Raw genomic sequence first — 6,865 nt, forward strand, 5'->3', positions numbered from 1 at the left:
TTGTAGGCCAGGCTGGCCTAAAGCTCACAGAGATCCTCCTGCCTCTGCCCTCAGAGTGTTAGGGATTAAAGGCACACAACACTACCACCCAGGTCAATTCTTTAAAGAGTTTTAAAGGATTATTTATTTATTTTATGTGTATGAGTATTTTGCCTGCATGTCTGTCAGTGAACCATGTGTGGGTAATTGAAGTGGAAACTTCTGGTCTCTTTGGAAAGTCAGTCATGTCAAAGAATGTTTTGCTGAAGCACACATAGGTGAAAGGACATGTTGCTAAAGCAGCCCCATGGAAGGACCCGTAATGGAGGATTCTTAGTTAACTAGACACATGTATTGGTCTGCCTCACATTGCATAGCGGAGCTCTGTTTGTCAGGACTCCTTAGAGAGAAACACCAAAAAACAAAACAAAACAAAACAAAACAAAAAACAAAACTTCAGGTGGTGCTCTGGTGGTTTCTTGCTGCTTTTGAAGCTTCAGGCTGATTGGCAGAGTGATGTCAGCTGATACAGACTCACATGGAGATTTGCTAGAACAGACTCACGTGCCAGGAGACAGGACACATGTTGAGGCAAGAACCGTGGAGGGCACATGATGTTTGGAAGGGGTATTATCAGGACTCGACAGCAGCAGGGCTTGCTTGCATAGTTAGCTTTGCAACACTTCCTGGTCTTTGCTGATCTTATCTTCGTCGAGAGAGGCACAGCAGAGAACTTCTCCTGGCATCTCTGCTGGTCCTGGTCGCTCCTGCTGACTTGCACCCATTTGGCTGAGGCCTGGCTGTTTCTGCTGGGTCATGCCACCGCTGCTGACTCATGTTTGCTAACCCAACACTACTAAACTGGACTGCTGGTGTATTCGTGAAGTATTTGTAAGTGGATCAAGCTGCCACTGCTGAATCCTGTGAACTGAACTGCTGGTTTCCTGACAATGTAGATTGGATTTGCTTCGAAGATCTATTTCTAAACAGGCCCACTTCCCTTGTGTTCTAATAACCTTTGTTTTCCATTGCCTCTGGTGGGTGGGCTAGAAGGGAGGTTTGACAAAGAAGTCAAAACCATACAAGGGAAAAAGAAGTATCTTCAATAAATGGTGCTGGTCTAACTGGTGGTCTGCATGTAGAAGAATGAAAATAGATCCATATCTATCACCCTGCACAAGTCCAAGTGGGTCAAGGACCTCAACATAAAATGAGATACCCTGAATCTAATAGAAGAGAAGTGGAAAAGAGCCTTAAACACTTGGGCACAGGGGAAATTTTCTTTTTTTTTCTTTTTTCTTTTTTTTCGGAGCTGGGGACCGAACTCAGGGCCTTGCGCTCCCTAGGCAAGTGCTCTACCGCTGAGCTAAATCCCCAACCCCCAGGGGAAATTTTCTTAAACAGAACACCAATGGTTCAGGCTCTAAGATCAACAATTGATAAATGGAACCTCGTAAAATTGCAAAGCTTCTTTTTTTTTTTTTTCTTTTCTTTTTTTTCGGAGCTGGGGACCGAACCCAGGGCCTTCTACCACTGAGCTAAATCCCCAACCCCTGCAAAGCTTCTATAAGACAAAAGACACTGTCAATAGGACAAAATGGCAGCCTACGGATTGGGAAAAGATCTTCACTAACCCACATCTGACAGAAGGCTAATATCCAAAATATATGAGGAACTCAAGAAGTCAGACTCCAAAAAGCCAAATAATCCAATTAAAAAATGAGGTACAGAGCTGAATAGAGAATTCTCAATAAAGGAATCTCAAATGACGGAGAAGCACTTAAGGAAATGTACAACATCCTTAGTCATTAGGGAAATGCAAATCAAAACAACCCCAAGATTCCACCTTACACCAATCAGAATGGCCAAGATTAAAAACTCAGGTGACAGCACATCTTGGTGAGGATGTGGGGAAAGAGGAACACTCCTCCATTGTTGGTGGGATTGCAAACTAGTACAGCCACTCCGGAAATCAGTCTGGTGGTTCCTCAGAAAACTGGAAATAGTTCTACCTGAAGACCCTGCTGTAACACTTTTGGACATATACCCAAAAGATGCTCTACCATACCGCAGAGACACATGTTCCATTATGTTCATAGCAGCCTTATTCATAATGCCAGAAACTGGAAACCCAGATATCCCTCAATCGAAAATTCATTTACACAATGAAATACTATTCAGCTATTAAAATGAGTGACATCATGAATTTTTCAGGTAAATGGGTGGAACTAGAAAATATTATTCTGAGTGAGGTTACCCAGACCCAAAAGGACATGCATGGTATGTACTCACTGAGAAGTGGTTATAAGCCCTAAAGTACCAAATACCCAGGATACAACCGGCAGACCATAAGAAACTAAACAAGAAGGAAGGCCCAAGTGAAGATGCTTCAATCCCACTTCGAAGGGGTAACAGAATAATCACGGGAGGCAGAGGGAGAGGGGATAGAGAGGGGAAACAGGGGGCAGGATTGGGGGTGGGGAACAAGAGAGAAGCCCAGAGGGTCAGGAGAATGAATGGAAATATGCAGCTTCTGGGGATTGGGGGTTGGAGGGACCCTCTAGAAAGTCCCAGAGACCTAGGATGTGAGAAACTCTCAGGACTCAATGGGGGTGACCTTAGCCAAAATGCCCAACATTGGGGAGAGGGAACTCGAAGAGTCCACCTCCAGTAGATAGACAGGGCCCCAAATGGAGGGACAGGGTTATCAACATACAGTCAAAATTTCTGACCCAGAATTGTTCCTGTCTAAAAGAACTGCAGGGACAAAAATGGAGAAGAGACTGAGGGGAAGGCGGTCCAGTGACAGGTCCTATTGGGATCCATCTCAAGGGGAGGCTCCAAGGTCTGACACTATTACTAATGTGTGCTCACAGACAGAAGCCTAGCATGCTGTCCTCTGGGAGGCTCTACCAGCAGCTGACTGAGATAGATGCAGGTACTTACAGCCAAGTTCTGGGCTGAGGTTGGGGACGCACATGGAAGAGTTATCAGAAAGACTGAAGGAACTGAAGGGATGGCAAACCTATAGGAAGATCAACCATGTCAACTAACCCGGACCCCTGGGAGCTTCCAGAGACTAAGCCACCAACCAAAGAGCATGCACTGGCTGGTCCGAGGCCCTCAGCACATGTGTAGCAGAGGACTGCCTTGTCTGGCCTCATATGGAGAGGTGTGCCTAATTCTGTAGAGACTTGAGACCCTAGGGAAGGGGGCTGGGGGGGTACCAGAAGGATGGGATGAAGAACTGTGGGAAGGGGAACCAGGAGTGGGACAACATCTGTAAAGTACATAAATAAAATAATTAATTAATAAAAAGAAGAACCCATTAAAAGTAGGGTTTGAAAAATCTAAGACTAGACCCAAATCCTGTGGGGAAGAGAGCAGACCACCCAGGAGTGTAGACATCCCGAGACCACAGGACAGACCGCCACCTCTGCACAACTCTGCCCACAGCCCTGGTCCAAGGGGAAAATGCACAGTGCCTCTGGACATGGGGATATAGGAACAGACAGCCGCTGGTACCTGCAGTTCCTGTCTGTGCCCAGGACTGAACTGAACTGGCCAAACAGTTCCCTGCACCCAAACCCCATGGGGTAGAGAGCTGGACCCTCAGAAGTGTGGATACTCCTGAGAAGTCAGAGGAGAATACCCTCTGCCTACAGTACAGACCAAAGAGAGAATCACATAGTGCCAACTGGGCTCACTGGGTGCAAGAACCTAGGAGCAATCAGGGGCAGGACCCTTTGATTCCTGCCCACACCTAGAGCTGGAAGACAGTCTCCAGGAGTGCTGACACACCTGAAATCAGAACATCTGTTCTAGGAAAGGCTGAAAGAAAACAGGAAAACAGTTCTACAGGAGTGCTGACACAGAGGCATACAGCAGGGCCAAGTCACTCCAGGAAACAGCAAGACAAGCAAACACCAGAGACAACCTAATGCCTAGAGGCAAGTGCAGGAACCTAAGCAACAGAAACCAAGACTACTTGGCATCATCAGAGCCCAGTTCTCCCACCAAAGAAAATACTGGAATCCAAACACACCAGAAAAGCAAGATGTATATATAAATCACATTTTATGATAATGACGGAGGACTTTAAGAAGACATAAAGAACTCCTTAAAGAAATGCAGGAGGGGTTGGGGGATTTAGCTCAGTGGTAGAGCGCTTGCCTAGAGCGCAGGGGCCCTGGGTTGGTCCCCAGCTCTGAAAAAAAAAAAAAAAAAAAAAAAAACCAAAAAAAAAATACTAAAAAAAAAAAAAAAAAAAAAAAGAAATGCAGGAGGGTTGGGATTTAGCTCAGTGGTAGGCGCTTGCCTAGGAAGCGCAAGGCCTGGGTTGATCCTCAGCTCAAAAAAAGAACAAAAAAAAAAAAAAAAAAAAAAAAATGCAGGAAATAAGGCCCTGAGTTCGGGTCCCCAGCTCGAGAAAAAAAAAAAAAAAAAAAAAAAAAAAAAAAAAATGCAGGAAAACACAAGCAAACAAGTAGAAACCCTTAGAAAGGAAACACAAAAATCCCTGAAAGAATTACAGGAAAATACAACCAACAGGTGAACGAATTGAAAAATGGAAATAGAAACAATAAAGAAAGCACAAAGGGAGACAACCCTGTATATAGAAAACCTAAGGAAGATACAAGGAGCCGTAGATACAAGCATCACCAACAGAATACAAGAGATAGAAAGAGAATTTCGGGGTAGAAGATACCATAGAAAACATAAACACGGGTTGGGGATTTAGCTCAGTGGTAGAGCGCTTTGCCTAGCAAGTTTAAGGCCTGGATTCGTCCCCAGCTCAAAAAAAAAAAAAAAAAAAGAAAAGAAAAAAAAAAAAAAGAAAGAAAAGAAAAAACATCGACCCAACTGTCAAAGATAATGTAAAACGAAAAAAGCTCCTAGCCCAAAGCATACAGGAAATCCAGGACACAATGAGAAGATCAAACCTAAGGATAATAAGTATAGAAAAAGGTTTAATGTATAATTCTTTTTTTTAAAATTTTTTTAAGATTTACTTATTATATATAAGTACACTGTAGCTGTCTTCAGACACACCAGAAGAGGGCATCAGATCTCATTACAGATGGTTGTGAACCACCATGTGGTTGCTGGGATTTGAACTCAGGACCTCCGGAAGAGCAAACAGTGCTCTTAACCACTGAGCCATCTCTCCAGCCCTATGTATAATTCTTACAATTTAGTTTTCACACTTAAGTCTCTGAGCTTTGTGTGTTAGTGTCTATATGATAACACATAGAAGAGTATCCTATGCTGTTATTCCCTGTGGAATTCCTACTATCAGGAAACATTTGCTGCAAATGGTGCACTAGCATTTGCACTAGCTGGTTAACTTTGGCACAACCTCGGCTTTTGATAATCGACATGTTGAATCTGTAGAACAATTTCAGAAATATCAGGACCTGTATGGTACTAAGTGCTCTAAACAGTGAACGTGTCTTTTCATTTAGGACTTTTGCCATTTCTCTTTGTCGGCGCCAGCACCGACACGGTACCAAGAATTGGGCGAAAGCCTACGGGATGAAAGAAACACACACACACACACACACAGGTTATCGTGTCAAGCCAGGAGAGGAAGAGAGAAAGAGAGAGAAAGAGTGGAAGAGCGGAAGGAAGAGTGAGAGTGAGGAGGAATAGTGAGAGACTCCTGTAGCTTTATTCACCACTTATATACCCAAGTCTCCAGGTAGAAAATAACTGGGAAGCACAGTGGGAAACCCTGGCTCGTGACTAGACCGACCTGAATTAATTAGGGAGAAATCCGAGAAGACCAGCCTAAATCTCAAGGATAAAGGCTAAGGAAGCAAAAGGCAGAAGTAAATTGACCACCACCCAGGTGTGGTCCAGGTGTGTCAGTTCCACATGCAGCAGCCGGGCTCAGCAGAGGTCATGCAGTGGAGACACGGGTGTTTACTACTTTGTCTTTTCTTCCTGTGCCTTAAATACATGGGAGAGGCCTCTGTCCAACAATCCCAGGACTTCTTAACTGTGGCCATGCAGTTACAAAGCGGCCAGGCCCAAATCCAATATGGCACTACATCTCTTGACAATTTTTTCTTTTTAAAATTTAATTTCCTTAAATTTATTTGTGTGAGAGTGTGCCAGCAAGTCTGCATGCATGCATCTGTGTGTGTGTGCCTGTGTGCCTGTGTGCATGTCTGCATGTGTGCATGTTTGTATGTGTGTAGAGGGCAACTTCTAGTCTTTCTCTGTCTATGTTGGGAAGTAAGGATTGAAGTCAGGTCATCACCCTTGGCAGCAAGAACAATTGTCTGCTCAGGGATTTAAAAAAAAAAATAGGTATAGAAGAAAGTGAAGACTCCCAACTTAAAGGGCTAGTAAATATATTCAACAAAATTATAGAAGAAAACTTCCCTAAACTAAAGAAAGAGATGCCCATGAACATACAAGAAGCCTACAGAACTCCAAATAGACTTGACCTGAAAAGAAACTCCTTTATTCACATAATAGTCAAAACACCAAATGTACAAAACAAAGAAAGAATATTAAAAGCAGTAAGGGAAAAATGTCAAATGACATATAAAGGCAGACCTATCAGAATTACACCAGACTTCTCACCAGAGACTATGAAAGCTACAAGATCCTGGACAGATGTCATACAGACCTTAAGAGAACACAAATGCCAGGCCAAGTTACTGTATCCATCAAAATTCTCAATTAACAAGATGGAGAAGCCAAGATATTCAATAACAAAACCAAATTACACAATATCTTTCTACAAATCCAGCCCTACAAAGGATAATAGATGGAAAACTCCAACACTAGGAGAGAAACTACACCATACAGAAAGCAAGAATATAATTCCTTGCAATGAAACCAAAAGAGAGACAAACATAATTCCACCTCTAAC

At 43.3% G+C, this 6,865-nt stretch overlaps 1 pseudogene; it reads left to right on the forward strand.

Moving 5' to 3' along the window:
• Nucleotides 1-5,518, forward strand: part of LOC116887900 — a 27,765-nt pseudogene extending 22,247 nt beyond the window's left edge.
• Nucleotides 5,519-6,865: the final 1,347 nt, after the last annotated feature.

This window comes from Rattus rattus, chromosome X, assembly GCF_011064425.1.
Source record: "Rattus rattus isolate New Zealand chromosome X, Rrattus_CSIRO_v1, whole genome shotgun sequence".
NCBI lineage: Eukaryota > Metazoa > Chordata > Mammalia > Rodentia > Muridae > Rattus > Rattus rattus.